The following is a 21,169-nucleotide window of genomic DNA, read 5'->3' on the forward strand; positions in this document are numbered from 1 at the left end:
CCCAACTCCCTACCCCTCACTGTCCCTCCCCTAGTCCCCCCAACAGACCTCAGTGTGTGATGCTCCCCTTCCTGTGTCCATGTGTTCTCATTGTTTAACACCTGCCTATGAGTGAGAACATGCACTGTTTGATTTTCTGTTCTTGTTTCAGTTTGCTGAGAATGATGGTTTCCAGATTCATCCACGTCCCTACAGAGGACATGAATTCATCATTTCTTATGGCTGCATGGTATTCCATGGTGTATATGTGTCACATTTTCCCTATCCATTCTATCATCAATGGGTATTTGGACTAGTTCCAGGTCTTTGCTATTGTAAACAGTGCCACAATGAACATACTTGTGCATGTGTCTTTATACTGTAATGATTTATCATCCTTTGGATATATACCCAGCAAATTCCATCAAATGGAATTTCTATTTCTAGATCCTTGAGGAATCGCCACACTGTCTTCCACAATGGTTGAACTAATTTACACTCCCACCAACAGTGTAAAAGTGTTCCTGTTTCTCCACATCCTCTCCAGTATTTGTTGTCTCCAGATTTTTTAATGATCGCCATTCTAACTGGCATCAGATGATATCTCAATGTGGTTTTGATTTGCATTTTTCTAATGACCAGTGATGATGAGCACTTTTCGTATGTTTGTTGGCCTCATATATCTCTTCTTTTGAAAAGTGTCTGTTCATATCCTTCACTCACTTTTGAATGGGTTTGTTTGTTTGTTTGTTTTCTTGTAAATCTGTTTTAGTTATTTGTAGATTCTGGATATTAGCCCTTTGTCAGATGGGTAGATTGCAAAAATTTTTTCCCATTCCATTGGTTGCTAGTTCACTCTAATGATTGTTTCTTTTGCTGTGCAGAAGCTCTGGAGTTTAATTAGGTTCCATTGATCTATTTTGGCTTTTGTTGCCAGTGCTTTTTGTGTTTTAGTCATGAAGTCCTTGCCTATGCCTATGTCCTGAATGGTTTTACCTAAGCTTTTCTTCTAGGGTTTTCATGGTGTTAGGCCTTATGTTTTAATCTTTAATCCTTCTGGAGTTAATTGTATTGTAAGGTGTCAGGAAGGGGTCCCATTTCTGCTTTCTGCACATGGCTAGCCAGTTTTCCCAACACCATTTATAAAACAGGGAATCCTTTCCCTACTGCTTGTTTTTGTCGGGTTTGTCAAAGGTCAAATGGTTGTAGATGTGTGATGTTGCCTCCGAGGTCTCTGTTCTGTTCCATTGGTCTATGTCTCTCTTTTGGTACCAGTACCATGCTGTTTTGATTACTGTAGCCTTATAGTACAGTTTGAAGTCAGGTAGTGTGATGCCTCCAGCTTTGTTCTTTTTGCTTAGAATTGACTTGACTATGCAGGCTCTCTTTTGGTTCCATATGAAGTTTAAGGTGGTTTTTCCAGTTCTGTGAAGAGAGTTACAGGTAGCTTGATGGGGATAGCACTGAATCTATAAATTACTTTGGGTAGTATGGCCATTTTCACAATATTAATTATACCTAACCATGAGCATGGAATGTTTTTCTGTCCATTTGTGTCCTCTTTTATTTCGTTGAGCAGTGGTTTGTAGTTCTCCTTGAAGAGGTCCTTTACATCCTTTGTTAGTTGTATTCTTAGGTACTTTATTCTCTTTGTAGCAATCATGAATGGCATTTCGTTCTTGATGTGGCTCTCTTTAAGTCAAGTCTGTTATTGGTATATAGGAATGCTTGTGATTTCTGCACATTGATTTTTTTATCCTGAGACTTTGCTGAAGTTGCTTATCAGTTTCAGGAGATTTTGGGCTGAGACGATGGGGTCTTCTAAATATACAATTGTGTCGTCTGCTAATAGAGACAATTTGACTTCCTCTTTTCCTAATTGAATACCCTTTATTTCTTTTTCTTGCCCGATTCCTCTGGCTAGAACTTCCAGTACTATATGGAATAGGAGTGGTGAGAGAGGGCATCCTTGTCTTGTGCCAGATTTCAAAGGGAATGCTTCCAGTTTTTGCCCATTCAGTATGATATTGGCTGTTGGTGTGTCATAAATAGCTTTTATTATTTTGAGATATGTTCTGTCAATACCTAGCTTATTGAGAGTTTTTAGCATAAAGGGCTGTTGAGTTTTGTTGAAGGCCTTCTCTGCATCTGTTGAGATAATCATGTGGTTTTTGTCTTTGGTTCTGTTTATGTGGTGAATTACGTTTATAGACTTGTGTATGTTGAACCAGCCTTGCATCCCCAGGATGAAGCCTACTTGATTGTGACGGAGAAGCTTTTTGATGTGCTGTTGGAATCAGTTTGCCAGTATTTTATTGAAGACTTTTGCATCTATGTTCATCATGGATATTGGCCTGAAGTTTTCTTTTCTTGTTGAGTCTCTGCCAGGTTTTGGTATCAGGATGATGTTTGTCCCAAAATGATTTGGGAAGGATTCCCTCTTTTTCGATTGTTTGGAATAGTTTCAGAAGGACTGGTATGTCTGGTAGAATTTGGCTGTGAACCAATCTGGACTTGGGCTTTTTTTGGTTGGTAGGCTATTAATTGCTGCCTCAATTTCAGCCCTTGTTATTGGTCTATTCAGGGTTTCAACTTCTTCCTGGTTTAGGCTTGGGAGGGTGCAAGTGTCCAGGAATTTATCCATTTCTTCCAGGCTTACTGGTTTATATGCATAGAGTTGTTTGTAGTAATCTCTGATGGTAGTTTATATTTCTGTGTAATTGGTAGTGATATTCCCTCTGTCATTTTTTATTACATCTATTTGATTATTCTCTCTTTTATTAATCTGGCTAGTGATCTATTTTAAAAAACAAGCTCCTGGATTTATTAATTTTTTGAAGGGTTTTTTGTATGTCTATCTCCCTTGTTTCTGCTGTGTTCTGTTATTTCTTGTCTTCTGCTAGCTTTTCAGTTTTTTTTATCTTGCTCCTCTAGCTCTTTCAATTTTGATGATAGAGTGTCAATTTTTGATCTTCTCTTGCTTCTCATATGGGCATTTATTGCTATAAATTTTCCTCTAGGCACTGCTTTAAATGTGTCCCAGGGATTCTAGAATGTTGTGTCTTCGTTCTCGTTGGTTTGAAAGAACATCTTTATTTCTGCCTTCATTTCATTGTTTATCCAGTTATCATTCGAGCCAGTTGTTCAGTTTCCATGAAGTTGTGCAGTTCTGAGTTAGTTTCTTAATCCTGAGTTCTAATTTGATTGCACTGTTGTCTGAGAGAGTGTTTGTTGTGATTTCCGTTCTTTTGCGTTTGGTGAGGAGTGACTTACTTCCAAGTATGTGGTCAGTTTTAGAGTAGGTGTGATGTGGTGCTGAGAAGAATGTATATTCTGTGGATTTGGGGTGGAGAGTTCTGTAAATGTCTATTAGATTTGCTTGGTCCAGATCTGAGTTCAAGTCCTGGATATCCTTGTTAATTCTCTGTCTTGTTGATCTGTCTAATATTGACAGTGAAGTGTTAATGTCTCCCACTATTGTGTGGGAGTCTAAATCTCTTTGTAGGTCGTTAAGAACTTGTTTTATGTATCTGGATCCTCCTGTATTGAGTGCGTATATATTTAGGATCATTAGCTCTTCTTGTTTTATTGATCCTTTTACCATTATGTAATGCCCTTCTTTGTCTCTTTTGATCTTTTTTGGTTTAAAGTCTACTTTTTCAGAGACGAGAATTACAACTCCTGTTTTTGCTCTCCATTTGCTTGGTAAATCTTCCTCCATCCCTTTATTTTGAGCCTTTGTGTAACCTTGCATGTGAGATGGGTTTCCTGGATACAGCACACTGATGGGTTTTGGCTTTTTATCTAATTTGCCAGTCTGTGTCTTTTGATTGGGGCATTTAGCCCATTTACAATTTAGGGTTAATATTGTTACGTGTGAATTTGATCCTGTCATTTTGATGCTAGCTGGTTGTTTTGCCCATTAGTTGATGCAGTTTCTTCATTGTGTCTATTCTCTTTGCCATTTGGTACATTTTTGGAGTGGCTGGTAGTGGTTGTTCCTTTCTGTGTTTAGTGCTTCTTTCAGGAGCTCTTGTAAAGCAGACCTGGTGATGATGAAATCTCTGAGCAATTGCTTGTTCATAAAGGATTTTATTTCTCCTTCGCTTATAAAGCTTAGTTTGTCTGGATATGAAATTTAGGTTGAAATTTCTTTTCTTTAAGGATGTTGAATATTGGCCTCCACTCTTTTCTGGCTTGTAGGGTTTCTGCTGAGAGATCTGCTGTGAGTCTGATGGGCTTCCCTTTGTGGGTAACCTGACCTTTCTCTCTGGCTGCCCTTAGCATTTTTTCCTTCATTTCAACCCTGGAGAATCTGATGATTTTGTGCCTTGGGGTTGCTCTTCTTGAGAAATATCTTTGTGGTGTTCTCGGTGTTTCCTGGACTTGAATGTTGGCCTGCCTTGCTAGATTGGGGAAGTCCTTCTGGTTAATATCCTGAAGAGTGTTTTCCAGCTTGGATTCATTCTCTCTGTCACATTCAGGTACACCTATCAAACGTAGATTAGGTCTTTTCACATAATCCCATATTTCTTGTAGGCTTTGTTCATTTCTTTTCACTCTTTTTTCTCTAATCTTGCCTTCTCATTTTATTTCATTCAGTTGATTTTCAATCTCTGATATCCTTTCTTCTGCTTGGTCAATTCAGCTATTGAAATGTTTGTGTGCTTCATGAAGTTCTCGTGCTGTGTTTTTCAGCTCTATTAATTCTTTTATATTTTTCTCTAAGCTGTTTATTCTTGTTAGTATTTCATCAGACCTTTTTTTCAAAGTTCTTACTTTCTTTGTATTGGGTTAGAACATGTTCTTTTAGCTCAGAGAAGTTTGTTATTACCCACTTTCTGAAGCCTGTTTCTGTTAATTCATCAGACTCATTCTCCATCCAGCCATGTTCCCTTGCTGGTAAGGAGCTGCGTTCCCTTGGAGGAAGAGAGGTATTCTGGTTTTTGGTGTTTTCATCCTTTTTGTGCTGTTTTTTTTTTTCCCCATCTTTGTGGATTTGTCTACCTGTGGTCTTTGTAGTTGGTGATTTTCGGATGGGGTCTCTGAATGGATGTCCTTTTTGTTGATTATGAGGTTATTTCTTTCTGTTTTTTCATTTTCCGTCTTACAGCCAGGCCTCTCTGCTGTAGGACTGCTAGAAGTCCACTCCAGACCCTGCTTGCTTGGGGATCACCTGCAGCAGCCGCAGAACAGTAAGGGTTGCTGCCCGTTTCTTCTTCTGTTATCTTTGTCTCGGAAGGATACCCGTCAGATGTCAGCCTGAGCTCTCTTTTATGAGTTGTCTCTTTGGATATACAGAGGTCAGGTAGCTACTTGAGGAGGCAATCTGTCCCTTATAGGAGCTCAAGTGCTGAGCTCTGAGCTCTGTTGTTCCATTCAGAGCTGCTGGGCAGGTACATTTAAATCTGCTTCAACAGAACTCATAACCACCTTTTTTTCCCAGGTACTCTGTCCTGGGAAGGTAGGGCTTTATTTGTAAGTTCCTGATGTGCTGCTGCCCTTTTTCAGAGATGCCCTGCCCAACGAGGAGGCAGCCTAGTCACAGTCTGCCAGCAGAGGCATTGCTGAGCTGCCATGGGCTCTGCCCAGCTGCTGTGTGCACTTCCTTGCAGTTTTATTTACACAGGTATGGTTGGAACTGCCTTAGTAATGGTTTTGCTTCAGTAATAACAGACTGTCTCTGTAATGGCAGACTGCCTTGGTAATGGTGGACTGCCTCAGTAATGGTGGACGCCCTTCCCCTCAACAGAGCTGTATTGTCCCTGGTCCAGCTGTGCTTGCTGTGAAACTCTGAATCAGAGGTTTCAGATTTCTGGTCTTTGTGGGAGTGGGACCCGCCAAACCAGATCACCTGGCTCCCTATTATAGCCCCCTTTTTTTCAGTTGAGTGGGTGACTCTGTCTCCCAGGCATTCCAGGTGCCAGTCAAAAGGGCACCCAGATTTGTTTGAGTTTTTTTTCGGAGACCTGCTGTGCTGGCTGAAACAGCCGTGGTGGAGACTTGTGGCACTTCTCTACCTCAGAATTTCCTGGTCTCTGGGAGGTAAAAATTCATTTGTAAATGTGGTGATCACTCACCCTCTGCTATGTTACTTGGAACTGCTCTCCAGAGCTGTTCCTTTTCGGCCATCTTGGATCCTCTCTCCTGCTTTCAAATATTTAGGATCTTACATTCAAATTAGTCTTCCAGTCAGAACCAGAGTTGAAATAAAAGCCTGTCTCTCCTTTAACATTTTGATTATAGTTTATTTACTTCTGTTTACATGGGTAAAATTTATAGTCACCAGGAATAACTTGTCAACACATCTTGATTGAAATTGCCACTTTGAATTTTTCTAACGTGGTTCTAGTATTTAAAAAAAAACTTTATTTAGCTTCATAGTAGCATCATAACAGTTAGAATAGTTGTATATTATGTGTTTTCTATATAAATAAACTGAGGTATAGTTTGAAAAAGTTCTTCAGGTCACCTTGTCACTCGCAGAGTGATGAATTGTTCTGATTTTCTGATTCCCATCTTAGTGCTGTTGATACTGCTGTACTAGGAGAAAATTCACATATTTTCCTAAAGCTTACTTTCTCAGACTTCTGGAGCTTCTGGCCATGAGTAATACCCAGATCCAGTTTTTCTGTTGAAACTCCAAAGAAGTACTGAAGGGTTTCTTTCTCTTAGGTCAGATTCAGGATTTGAACCCAAAGCTGCTTGCTTTAAATCCAGTGTTTTTTCTTTATCATCTCTCTCAAACACAGTAGAGCAGCCTTGAAGATTTTATTGTAAAATCTACATGATTGTGGACTTCTGTTTTAAATATTATGTTTCTCACAGTCATACTCATTTTCTAATAATCTTCATCTCTTCACTGACTCCCATTTTTACAAAGTCATGAAAATACAAGCATCTGCTTTCCACGAATAGATTCAGAGATCTCATAAGCCTAGATTCCCATGGAAACCAATCAAAAACTAAAAGGAAAAGAAAGAGTACATATTGAATTTCCATGAAACCCACAGCTTGTTTTTCATTAGACTCATGCTGGTTTCTTTTAAACTCTGGGCACAGGGCCAGTGAATATTTTTATGGCTGGTTAAAAGGAACTTCAAATCCATTTACTTTCATTTAAACTTTTAAAAATTAATTTTGTATATAATACCAATTCTAAAGAAAATTTGAGCATTAATTTTCTAGTTACCTTCTTATGTCATAGGGCAGTATTTGTGTACATAATTTCCTCTTGTTTTTTTCCTACTCATATTTTATGACTCAAAAAAGAATGAGAGAGAATCAGGATGATTATTATTCCTATGGCATGAATACTGTCAGCTCTTGGGCACGACATTTTCACTACGACCAATCATAGGACCAACAAATGGAGTCTCTTTGTACCTTTTTTAGCTGTTAAGCTTTTACAAGGTGCAAATGATCAAATATGGCAACAGATTATAACTAAAATGCCAAAGTAGGGGGGATTAAGAGAACCAGGGAGGGGATGGATAGGGAGGAAAGGTTGTAATTTTAAGTGAAGCAATCAAAATAGTATTCATTAAGATGGTGACACTTGAAGCAAGACTTAAAGGAGGTGAGAAAGTTAGCTATGTGAACACCTGAGGGAAGAATATTCATTCCAGGCAGAAGGAACAGTCAGAACAAAGGCCTTCAGATGGGAGTAAGCCTAGAATGTTTGCAAAATAGCAAGAAAATTAGTACAAGTTAAATCTTCATGCCTGTAGTCCCAGCACTTTGGGAGAACAAGGCAGGAGGATCACGTGAGCCCAGGAGTTTGAGACCAGCCTGGGCAACATAGGGAGACTCAATCTCTACAGAAAAAACATTTTTAAAAAATTAGCCAGGCATGGTGATGCATGCTTGTGGTCCTGGCCACTCAGGGGGCTGAGATGGGAGTATCACTTGAGCCCAGAAGGTTGAGGCTGTAGTAAGCCATGGTCACACCACTGTATTCCAGTTCGGATAACAGAATGAGATCCTGTCTTAAAAAATAATAATAAATATATATATACCTTATAATGAATGAGCAAAAGGAGAGCTGTAGAAGATGAGGAAAGAGAAGGAATGGTGGCTTGATCCTGTAGGGCCTTAGAGGCCATTGTCAAGAATGTGTTTTCACTCCAAATGAGATGAGGAGGGTTTGAAGAAAGGAGTGGCATGGTCTGACTTATGTATTAATAAAAACATCATTCTGACCAAGTGAAGAAATTTTCTTCCAGTTTTAGTACTATCCATTCCTTCACCCATTCCTCACATAATATGCTTTCAGCCTCCTCATCCTGATCACTTTCACCAGATATGCACATATTTGTCTAAATTCTCTCCAAAATGTGAAACCTCCAACAGAATACGATGCCAGTCTGATGAGCCCAGAGTGTTACATGACTATCACTGTTGACATTTTGGTAACGAAATACAGTTGTTTCATATTGAAGATTTTTCATATAAAAGCTCTAAATCTGCTTTAACTACATCCTGTATTAATATGGCTGTGGTTTTTGGACCCAAATGTAGCATCTTATTGTATCCATACTTTGAACTTTCCCAGACATACTAAGCTAAATTGACCATTCTATCCCTTGTTCGTCCAGTACCTTGTATTCAACCACTATTATACCACCTATTACATGTTTTATTTCTCCACAGATGATGAGCATCTTAATGTGGAAGAGTATCTTAGTCATCTTTTTTATTTCCAATGTCTAGCAGTACTTAACAACACTCAATCAATGCTTGCTGATTTGAATTGGGTTCATCATGTAACCTACCCAGGTCCTCTTGACTCTTGAGTCTGTTGTTCAGTATAGTTGTCATCTCTCCCACTTATGACTCACCAGGATTCTCATCCTAACCTTTGGTATTAAAACAGACCCTGCTTATAGAAAAGCTTAATCATTGAAACACTAGTACTAAAACAAACTTCACTAATTTAAAAAGTTGTTTTATTCTTTTGTTATACTTGTCTAAATTATGTCATCAGTGTTAACTCAGCCTCTTGAAAAATTTTATATAATCTATCAGAATCCACTTGTTCACCATTCCAGTTCTGATGGGTATATTATTCATTTATTCTTTCATTTGTTCAACAGATAAATTTTTAGTATTTAATATGTATCAGGCATTATACTATATCTCAAAGTACTTTAAATTTAACCTATGTCTAAATATGTGGTCTTTCAGATTTTATAATAATAAAACTAACATTTCACCAATATAACTACTCATTTTCAGGCAGTTTATTAGACATATACTCTTAGTTTATCTGAAACAATTGTAGAGTTCAGAAGACATGGTTTGGGTACTTTCACTCAAGTCTTTCCTCTTTGTCATTTATCTCTTTGTAAGCCATTTTCTTTTAAGGAATTTGGGCTCAAATATTAGACTGTACTTTGAAGTAATGATTGTAAACTTCATGTATGAAGTAATGATTGTAAACTTCATGTATGTAACTGGTTATTTCAATGTCATAGAGATTGCAGACTAATACTGTGAGTGTGTTTGTGTGTATATGTAGGTGTACACAGGTGCATGCTTTAAATTGTTATTTAATTGAATGGTAATGCTTATACATACTATAAAATGTTAACAATACCAAGAAGGTTTGCAGTAAATAATCTGGGTGTTAGGAAAAGTTTCTATCTGTGAGTCAAAATATAGAAGCAATAGGAAAAAGATTAATAAATATGGCAACATAGTAGTAAGAAATACTTTTTCTTTCCAGAAAATATGGTAAGCAATGCTAAAAAAAAAAAAAAAAGACAAATTGGAAGCAATATTTGCAAATTATGTCATTATCAAAGGTTTAATACTCCTCATATATAAGATGAGGAAGAAAAAGACCAATGACCCTATAAAAGTGAGCAAGAGTATATCTGGATAGTTAACAGAAAACGGCCCTTAAATATATGAAAATATGCTCAATATTATCGTAAAAGAAATACAAATTAAAATCAGAAAGAGATAACATGCTTCATCTCTCAGAGTGGCAAAACTCCAAAAGTTTGACAACATGTTCTGATGGGAAGACTGTAGGGAAGTGAGCATTCACACATTGCTGAAGGAATGGTTTTCACAGATTGGGTAACTTATAAGGAAGGAAATTTATTTCTCCCAATTCTGGAGATTGGGAAGTCTAATATCAAGGTATCAGCATCTGCTGAGGGATTTCAAGCTGTGTCATTCCACAGTGGAAAGCAGAAGGGCAAAAAAGGGCAAGAGCAAGTGAGGAAAAGGGGGACCAAAATCACTTTTATCAGGAAGCCACTTTCATGAAAACAGCAGTAATCCATTCATAAGGGCAGAGCCCCCATGGCCTAATCACCTGTTAATGATCCCTCCTCGATACTGTCATAATGACAATTAAATTTCAACATGAATTCTGGAGGGACATTCAAATTATAGCATTGATACAACTCTTATGGAGGGAAACATAACAATATCCATCAAAATTAACCTGAATATGCATTTACTTTTGATCTAACATTGCCACTTCTGGAAATCTATTCTATAAATATGTGGTAAAAAAATAAGAAATGTATACATGAGGTTATTTAATTGCAGCATTATTTATAATAGAGAAAGCATGAAAGCAACTGTACTTTTTTTGTTTTTGTTTTTTTGAGACAGGATCTCACTCTCCACCCAGACTGGAGTGCACTGTCCCAATCATGGCTCAACTGCAGTCTTGACCTTTTTGGGCTTAGGGAATCCTCCTACCTCAGGCTTCTGAGTAGCTGGGATTATAGGTGTGTGCCACCACAATCAACTAATTTTTGAATTTTTTTTTTTTTTTTTTTTTTTTTTTTTTTTTTTTTTTTTTTTTTTTTTTTTTTGTAGAGATGGGGTTTCGTCAGGTTGCCCCAGCTAGTCTCAAACCACCCGCCCTCTTCAGCCTCCCAAAGTGCTGGGATTACAGGTGTGACCACTGTGTGCTGCCTACAAATGTACTTGTAGAGGACTGGCTAAATAAACAAGAGTATATTCACATAACGGAATGCTATGCATCTGTAGGGAGTAATGAGAAATATTTTTATATAACATTATAAAATAATCTGGAATGAAAAAAGCAAGTGCAGAGTATTGTGTATGATATTCTTTATTTTATATATAGCTATGAAGTGGCCTCCAGGTTTATTGTTAAGAGAAAAAAGTAAGATGCTAATAAGTATGTATAACCTTTTTTCCAGGAAAGAGGAGAAAAACATTTTCTTATATTTTTAAAAGATGAAAAAGTAAATGAAAAATGAATAAAGACTCTTACATAAAGGCAAAAGGAGATAATGTAGAGGGGACAGGAATGGAAGCTAGTCTTATCTGAGTATATATTGTTCTATAGTTTTGATTTTGGAACTTTGTAAGTTATTTCCATAATGATAATAATTTAAGTGTGTATAGACTGGGCAAGCGGCTCATGCCTGTAATCCCAGCACTCTGGGAGGCTGAGACAGGCGGATCACCTGAGATCAGGAATTTGAGACCAGCCTGTCGAACCTGGTGAAATTCAGTCTCTACTAAAAATACAAAAATTAGCCTGGTGTGGTGGCACGCGCCTGTAATCCTAGATACTCAAGAGTATCTGAGGCACAAGAATCACTTGAACCTGGGAGGCGAAGGTTGCAGTGAGCCAAGATTATGCCACTACACTCCAGCCTGGGTGACAGGGTGAGACTCCATCTCAAAAAAAAAAAAAAAAAAAAAAATTTAAGTGTCTACAATGAGCAGTCCTTAAAGATTGATAACCAAATAAAACAAAGACACCTGTGTATTAAGCTGGTAGTTTAACTGCAGAGAGAATTATTCAAGTGACTTTATTATTTTTATTTTTATTTTTTGAGATGGAGTCTCCTCTGACATTATGTTATCAGGGTAAATGGGGTATTCATCACCCCAAGCATTTATCATTTCTTTTTTGTTAGGATTACAGTTCAATTTTTGGCAAAACTATTTTATTATTATGGTACATTCATTCTTAGGAGGGACATAATGTTTCGTTATATCTATTTTTATGATGTTAGCAATTAGTGATGCTCAGTACCTAGAGCTCAGTGTTCATTAGGAGTTGCAAAATGATGACATTCTAATTCTATCAACAATCCTACAGTTATTAGCTGGAATAATTCATTAAAGAGAAATTTCCCTTTATATACTATTAGATTACTCACAATCTATGGTCCAGTTCATATAGGAAAGGAAGAAATGAAGGACAAATGCTTGATTCTCTCACTTTATTTACCAATTTTTAAAATAATGAGTTGGTTTCCTGGCATCCTCCTAGTATAATCAATTTTTTTCATTTTTAGTATCATTATGAACAGGGCCTAGAATTTTTTAGTATCATTTTAACATATTTGCTGTATCGATCCATTGAAGTTATTATCCTTAATTAATATTCAAATTACTCTATTTTTGGCTTGTGGGAGGCCCTTCAAGTAGACTTCTGGATCCATTTGACATGGTCCTAAGTGTTTGATAGCTTACTTGCTATCTGCTGTGTCCAAATATTCCAAATTCATTTCTATATTTTTTGCTTCAGATGTGGAATCAGCCATTTCTCCATTTGCTTTACTTTCAGTAGGAAAAAGTATTTGGAGAACACAATCTAGGATCTAGGGAGTTCACTGCTACTGGTTGGTGATTGTTTCTAGGCTTTTATAGTGGACAGAGCTTGGAGATTTTTTTTTTAAGCAATAAATGTATTATTTCATCACCTCCTATTCTAATTTGGGGCTAAAAGGTTTTAAACTTAACCTCTTTTTACATCTCTACTCCTCTTGCTCAGCCAGTCAAGAATGATAGAATATCACATTGTCTAGATGAAAAACCTGAGACTTAAGAGCTTGAGTAATTTGTCACTAAGTGGCAGAGCCAGGGTTCAAATATAGATGTTTGACTCCAAAGTTTCTGCATAAAGTCATCTTTAGAAAAATTGTGTTTTAGCCAGAGCTCCTTTGGGACACCTAAGCAGGATGATGGGTTGAGCCAGGTGTTTGAGACCAGCCCTGGCAGCAAAGCAAGACCCTATCTCTACAAGCAACAACAAACAAAACAAAACAAAGCAAAAACTAGCCAGGCGTGGTGGTGCATGCCTGTACTCCCAGCTACTCAGGAAGCGGGGGGCAGAAGGATCACTTGAACCTGGGATGTCAGGGCTGCTGTGACCCATGGTCGTACCACTGTACTCCAGCCTGGGCAACAGAGTGAGACCCTGTCTAAGAAAAAAAAAAGAAACCACAGATCCCTTGCTGCAATGAGCAGCATTTTTAACAGAACTGCCAGGTAGATAATTCAATTCAACTAACGTGTATTGAGCACTTATTAATCTTTTTATACAAAGTCCTGATCACCTGTATGATACTGGTATCTATAAACAAATTTGATTTGCTGATTTATATACAAATCTAGATTTATCCAGAATGCAAGCACTTTCTCAATATTCCCTTTACCACCACTTTGGTCCTAGCCACCATCACGTTGGGTTGGATTATTGTAGTAACCTTGCTTGGATAATTATAATAGTGTCCTAACTGGTCTCCTGGTTTCTTCTCTTACCCCCTGCAGTCTAAGCCCAACATGTCAACCAGAATGATCTTTTTTTTTTTTTTTTTTTTTTTATATCTGTGGTACAAAAAAAGCAGGTACAACACTTTGCATACAGGCTGAACGTAGCAATATTTTAAAACAAAAACAATACGCTGAGGAAAAATTAAAAATAAAGCCACCAGATGTTATTGACAGTCTTAATGTATTGAAACTCTAAGTATTGAGCCAACTTTCTGTTTCTCAGAAGTTTTTAAAATGTATCATGCACACTACACTTACAATGGAAATGTGTTTGTTGCGAGAGATCCATTCAAAATAAATTTTTTCCTTTTTTTCCTTTTTTTCTTTTTTTTTTTTTTTTAAAGAAGAGAAAGAGGAAGAGGGAGAGAGGATGGGGGTATTGCTTTATTGCCCGGGCTAGAATGCAGTCTAAATATGGGCATGCCTATAATTGTCCTTAATAATGGAGACATGAAAGAAAATGAGGGAAGAGAATAGCAAACAAGGAGCCAACCAACATTTCTTTTAAACTTCTAAGTTGATATGATGTGGTACTGATAAGAGTGTATATTTTGTATATTTAAAATGGAGAGTTCTATAAATGTTAATTACATTTACTTGTTCCAGATCTGAGTTCAAGTCCTGAATATCGTTGTTAATTTTCTATCTCATTGATCTGTCTAATATTAATGTTGAAGTCTCCCACTATTATTATGTGGGAGTCTAAGTCTCTTTATAAGTCTTGTATGTCTGCGTATTCCTGTATTGGGTGCGTATATATTTAGGATCTTTAGCTCTTCTTGTTGTTGCATCGATCCTTTTATCATTATATAATGTCCTTCTTTGCTTCTTTTGATCTTTGTTGCTTAATTGTAACTTCTGCTTTTTATTTATTTATTTTAGCTCTCTGTTTGGTTGGTAAATCTTTCTCCATCCCTTGTTTGGAGTCTTTGTGTATCCTTGAATGTGAGATGGATCTGGATGCAGCATACTGATGGGTTTTAGTTTTTTATTCAAATTGCCTGTCTTTGGATTGGGGGATTTAGTCAATTTAAATTTAGAATTAATAATAATATATGTGAGTTTAATACTGCCATTAGCTGGCTATTTTGTCCATTAGTTGATGTAAATTCTTCATTATATTGATGCTCTTTTTGATAATTTTTTTAGAAAGGCTGATACTGTTTGTTCCTTTCATATGTGTGGTGGTTCTTTCAGAAGCTCTTGTAAAGCGGGCCTGGTGGTGATGAAATCTCTGAGTGCTTGCTTATTCACAAAAAACTTTATTTTTCCTTCACTTGTGAAGCTTAGTTTGGCTGGATGTGAAATTCTGGGTTGAAAGTTCTTTTCTTTAAGGATGTTGAATACTGGCCCCCACTCTCTTCTGGCTTGTAGGGTTTCTGCTGAGAGATCTGCTGTAAGTCTGATAGGCTTCCCTTTGTGGGTAACCTGACCTTTCTCTCTGGCTACCCTTAGTATTTTCTCCTTCATTTCAACCCTGGTGAATCTGACGATTATGTGCCTTGGAGTTGCTCTTCTTGAGGAATATCTCTGTGGTGTTCTCTGTATTACCTGGAGTTGAATATTATCCTGCCTTACTAGGCTGGGAAAATTTTCCTGAATAATGTCCTGAAGCGTATTTTCCAGCTTGGATTCATTCTCTTCATCACATTCAGGTACACCTATCAAGCGTAGATTAGGTCTTTTCACATAGTCCCATATTTCTTGGAGACTTTGCTCGTTCCAAGATGGCTGATCACTAACAGCTCGGGATTGTAGCTCCCACTGAAAGCGCAAAGAATGAGAGGACGCCACACCTTCACATGAGTTCTTGTTGCTCACGCACCAGGAGATTCCCAGGGGAGGAGCCCCACGGGTCGCCAGCGCGACTCTTGTGACCGGCGAGGCGGTTTTGCCGGCGCCTTGGAGCGACGGTTCTTGGTGCAGAGTCGGAAAAGCACCATCAATCTTAACGCCGCTGATTTGGTCGGTGCAGTGGGTTGCTCAAATTTCGGCGCTGAGAATCAGTAAGTTGGACGTCCACTCAGAAACCTAATTACAAAGACGGTGAATTCAAAGACCACAGATGGATAAATTTATAACGAAGGGAGGAAAACGGCCAAAAAAGGCTGAGAATGCCCAAGATCAGAACGCCTCTCCCTCAGCGGAGGATCACAGTTCCTCATCAGCAACGGAACAAGGCTTGATGGAGAACGAGTGTGTTCCAATTACAGAAGCAGGCGTCAAAATGTGGATAATGAGAAACTTCTGTGAATTAAAAGAACTTGTTTTAACCCAATCTAAAGCAACTAAGAACTTTGAAAAAAGATTCGACGAAATGTTAACAAGAATACACAATTTAGAGAGGAATATAAGTGAATTGATGGAGCTGAAAAACACAATAGGAGAACTTCGTGAAGTATGCACAAGTTTTAACAGCCGAATTGATCAAGCAGAAGAAAGGATATCAGAATGATCTTTTAAAATGTAAGTCAAAGCATGTCACTCCTCTGCTCCAGACCCTTTAAAGGATTTTCTGACTGAGCACAGTGACTTACACTTGTAATCTCAGCACTTTGGGAGACCAAGGCAGGCAGATCACTTGAGGTTAGGAAAGAGGAGCCAGCCAACATGACACAGCCCCATCTTTACTAAAAATACAAAAGTTAGCCAGGCATGGTGGTGCATGTCTGTAGTCCCTCCAGCTACACTGGAGGCTGAGGTGTGAGAATCACTTGAACCTGGGAGAGTGAGCCAAGATAGCACCACTGCACTCTAGCCTGGGTGGCAGAGGCAGACTGTGTCTCAAAAAAATAAAAAAAAAAGATTTTCTATCTGAGTAAAAGACTAAGTATTTCCTGTGACCTATCAAGCCTTTTATGTCATGTTCTGAATTCTGTTGTTTGTATGACCTTATTTCTAATCTCTCCCTTATTTCCTCCATATAAACCACTCTGACATCAGTGCTGTTCTTCTAATAAGTGAGTGAAGCACTCATCACAGGTTTTTACATTTGCTCTTCCCTCTCCTAGGAATGCTGTTCTAGTAGGAATTTCTGTGTTGAACTCCCTTTCATCAGTTTCTTACTCAAAAGTCACTGTCTCAATGAACCCTTTTCTGGCTATCCTATCTAATACCTGCCTCACCTCACACATTGTATTCTCCCTACTCTGCTTTATGTCTTTTCTTAGCACTTAACACTATCTAAAATACTTTATATTTTACTTATTTATCTGGCTTATTGTCTTTTGCCCCACTAGAATATAAACTCCACGAATTCAGGGATTTATTTTTGGTCTGTGTATTCCTAATTCATCCTCATTACCTAGAATGGGTAGTTAGTGCTCACAAAATATTTGTTGAATGAGTGACTATACTTCTAAAGTTATAGGTTTATTAATTCTCCCAGGTTGTCCAGGATTTCTTGCATTATGCATATATTATAGACAAAATATGATGAGATTCCAGTTGTCTAATACTAGAATTTTTTTTAAGGAAGAATAGTCCTGTTTTGCTATCTTTCTTTTTCTCATACAGTCCTTCCTCCCCACCCCAGCTACTCCTGCTTGTACTTCATAGAATACTTCCTCTCTTGGGACTAGATATTTCTTTCTCTTTTCTTTTCTTTTCTTTTTTTTTTTCCCCCTCTTCTGGTTAAATAGCCACAGATTGTCTATTTGAGCTGACTCTCGCTGGAAAGGGAGTCAGTGCAGCCTAGTGGAGAGCAGAAGCTGGAGCATTTGCATCTCCAGAATGTTTGTATTGACAAATGGCAGTCAGTTATTGACATTTTTGTCCCTTGGTGATACTTCAATTGGCTTATCTTTGCTGGTCAAATGCCTTAATTGTTCTGGCCTTTAATTCAGTCAAAGTTGGAGCTAGAGCAGAGGGGAAAGAGAAGGAGCCAAACTAACACAACATCAAGCTTGAGCTGGGAGGCTGCTGGCAACGATCAGCCTGTCATAATGTTATGATTTGTTCATTTTTATACCATTTATTAGCCTTTACTTGTTGTGCCATTTGGCCTCCAGGGCAGATAAAGTGCTGTCTAATTTGGTAGGTTTGCTTCTGTCAGAGCAGCCTCGACAGGGAAGGTGTTAGCTGCAGTGACAAATAATCAATAGCTGTCGTTGTCATGAGGAACGTGAGCAGTTGGGCCTTTCATCTGGAGGATTAGAGGTCTAATTGGATTGAGAATAGGGAGGGTGGGCTGTTGGGTAACCCTGTCAGCCTTGTGAAGCTGTCAAATGTCGGCCTTATTCATGGTGAAGGGAATAAGGAACCTTGTGCTTTCAGAATTGAGGAGAAAGGCAAGTGAAAGCCCTTTATACAAAGGAATAGATCCTGAAGTTGATTCAGCTAACATATGTTCCCTTTTAAACTTAATTAAATGTCCCTTTAGATAATGAATCTATGGAACTTTAAATAATATTTTTAAGGTTGGATATATATATTATACACACACATTCACACACACGCTATACAAATCCAGGTTGGTTCTTTTGTCTTTAGTGATGCCAGAAGATAAGCCACTTGAATGGAGGTGAAAATGAAACTTTATGAGAGAATTGCATAAGTTGTCATCTCATTGTCAGAATTAACAAGTGATAAGCATTTTTAATACTATTAATAGAAAAAATAAGTGAGGCATTAAAAGGATAAATGAGTTAATAATAAAGTATGGATATTTGACAGCTGTTTTTCTCCCATGCTCATTTAGAAATGTGATTTCTTATAAAACAAAATCTTTTATTTATTCCAACCTGAACTAATCCATAAAATGAAGATTTATGCATTGGCTAAATTCCTTCTTAAAGGAATGCCCAATTTTTTCTTCCTTAGCAAGTGACAGGATTGCATTTAAGTGATATCAATGGTATTATATCCATTTCAGTCCCAAAATGTTTTTTTATATACCCCTACATACTTATGTAGTACTCCTTTATATTTATGTTATCATGCCATCATTGGAGTATGAATGGAGGAGGTATTTGAGAAAAATGAGTTAACTTGTTCTCTATAGAGCTCTTAATATTGTCTCTGCAAGGCCAAGTAAATGACTTTAAATTCCACCAAATTTCATAGAAATTAAACAAATTTAATAATGATAAATATTAAACACAATTTTATAAACAAAATTTATAAACTTCTTTATGAGTGCATTCTCTATGTACAAATTCAGCACATTGCTGTTGTCCAAAAGCATGTATAAATTTTAAAATGTTTTTACAATGTGGTAGGTACTAAGCATTTGTAAGCATCATCTGTACAGTGTATCTTTATGAAAACCTTGAATAAAGGTGAGTTGACAGTAATACCAAGAGTATGTGAATAGGCATTTCTACCTTATGGATTATATATTCAGACCATCTCTATAACCCCATGGTCCCTTTTCTATAGTCATTCAAAGTTCAGCTAACCAATTTGAAATGACTTCAAAAAGTACTCTAAAACTATACAAAAGTCACTAGATGGATAACCAGGTTATCTCATTGAGCCCTTCAAACCCTGAGGTTTGTGCTATTTATTACCATTACAAATATTTCATTAGGTTCTTCCTGTATTAGTGCTAGCTTGAAAATTCTATGATTTTACTCACTTGTGTAATCCACAGTGAAGATCAGCAAAATTCTCAATACTGCTGACTAATAATTTAGAATTATGGTTATCTAAAGTACTTGTTTTACTTGATCTAAGCTAGAAATATTTAAAATGTCAAATGGTTTATTGTGATTACAGAGGTCTCTTGGATTTCATGCAGTTCTTCTAGAGCTCTATCTGTTTAAGTATGATTATGAGTACATTTATACTGAAACATACTTAATTACAGGAAATGCTAAGGTCAGCCAAGTACAGTGGCTCACATCTATAATCCCAGCACACTGGGAGACCAAGAAAGGAAGATCCCTTGAGCCCAGGAGTTTGAGACTAGCCTGAGCAACATAGTGAGACCTTGTCTATACAAAAAAAAAAATTTATTTTAATTATCAGTCATGGTGGCTTACAGCTGTGGTCCTAGCTACTTGGGAGGCTGAGAGGAAGGACTGCTTGAACTTAAGAGGACAAGGCTGCAGTGAGCTGTAATCACACCACTGTGCTCCAGCTTGGGTGAAAGAGCAAGATTCTGTCTCAAAATAAATAAATAAATAAATAAAATAAAAAAGGAAATAGTAAGATCAGATTTGATATCCTTGCAAAAAGTTCAAAGTTTAAATAGGTGTGTGTTTGGAGTTCTGATCAGAACATACTTTCTATGATCTATAAACAAAATTATTGCTCTTGAGGCTACATTAGAATATTTTGCTGCTTTGTAACTCCTTATAATCCTTATTATTCACTCAACAAATATTTTTGCAAAAGCCGCTGTGCTAAGTTATGGAAATACAACCATGACAGGGACTACCCTGCCCTCAAAGAAGTTCATAGTTTAATGGGGACAACAGACAAGCCAAATGGATAATTAAGATACAGTATTCCTGTGTTCAATGCTAGAAAAGGATTAAGCCTAGGTATATCATGGGAAACTATAAGAGGGGCATCTAAGCCATCCCGGGGTGTTGTGGTCAAGAATGACTTCCTTCAATAGATAGCAACTATGCTAAGTGGAGAGGAGAAAAGAGATGGTAAGCCCATTCCCAAGGACTATTCCCTCCACTCCCTTGTAGTATTCTCAAGGAGAGAGAGAATATGTATAGTCACGTGCCACTTAATTACATTTTGTTTAACTTCAGACCACATATATGATGCTGGTCCCATGAGCCACCACACTCAGCCCATTTTTTAAATTTTTTATAGCATATTTTTACTGTACTTTTTATATGTTTAGATACATACTTACCATTGCGTTATTTTTACTTAGAATATTCAATACAGTAATACACTTTACAGGTTTGTAGTCCAGGAGCAACAGGCTATACCATATAGCCTAGGTATGTAATAAGCTATAACATCTAGGTTTGTGTGTAATATGATGTTCACACAATGACAAAATCACCTAATGTCACATTTTCCAGAACCACATTTCCATTGTTCAGCAACATATGACTGTAGTTCAATGTGTATGGATCATTGTCTATGAGCTGGAAAATATAAAGAGATGATATTGGACGAGTAAAGTAGGATCAGACCATGAAATGTCTGTCCTACGTGGAGGACAATAAATACATTTGAATATTTACTGAAGAGTTAGATTTAAAACTTGAATATTGATTAAATTGGACTAAGTGAAAGAAATTGATAACTAACTCACTACTGCCCTTCTGATCACCAAATTCATATACCTTTCCTACTTCCTCATATCCCTTGACAACATTGGTACATTTTACCTTCTTTATAACTTTCTGTATATGTCTCTTTCTTTTCTCTGATGTATATCAGGTATAATATTGCCAAAAGCATTGGCCTGATACAAATCAGAAGACCTAGATTCATGACTTAGGCTCTGCTTCTTCCTAACAGAGTGATTTTAGGCAAGTTTTAACTTTAAACACTTTGGGCTTCTGTTTCCTATTTTTTAAATTTGTGGCAGTACTTAGGTTCTTACAGGGATTACATAAATTAATAAATTTGAAAGGACTTATAAAACCTTTGATTATATTAAGGAACACATAGTCTAAAGAGCCCTGACTTAAATTACAAAATGATA

General features: G+C 37.3%; 1 protein-coding gene and 1 pseudogene across 5 annotated transcripts in view; both read left to right on the forward strand.

Annotated features, from left to right (window-relative positions):
• Positions 1–21,169, forward strand: part of INVS (inversin) — a 226,390-nt gene that overhangs the window by 41,226 nt on the left and 163,995 nt on the right. The window lies entirely within an intron of this gene.
• The window catches only part of LOC141583761 (homeobox protein NANOG pseudogene), a 72,507-nt pseudogene that overhangs the window by 15,729 nt on the left and 35,609 nt on the right, over positions 1–21,169 (forward strand).

The sequence above is a fragment of the Saimiri boliviensis genome, chromosome 2, assembly GCF_048565385.1.
Source record: "Saimiri boliviensis isolate mSaiBol1 chromosome 2, mSaiBol1.pri, whole genome shotgun sequence".
Classification (NCBI taxonomy): domain Eukaryota; kingdom Metazoa; phylum Chordata; class Mammalia; order Primates; family Cebidae; genus Saimiri; species Saimiri boliviensis.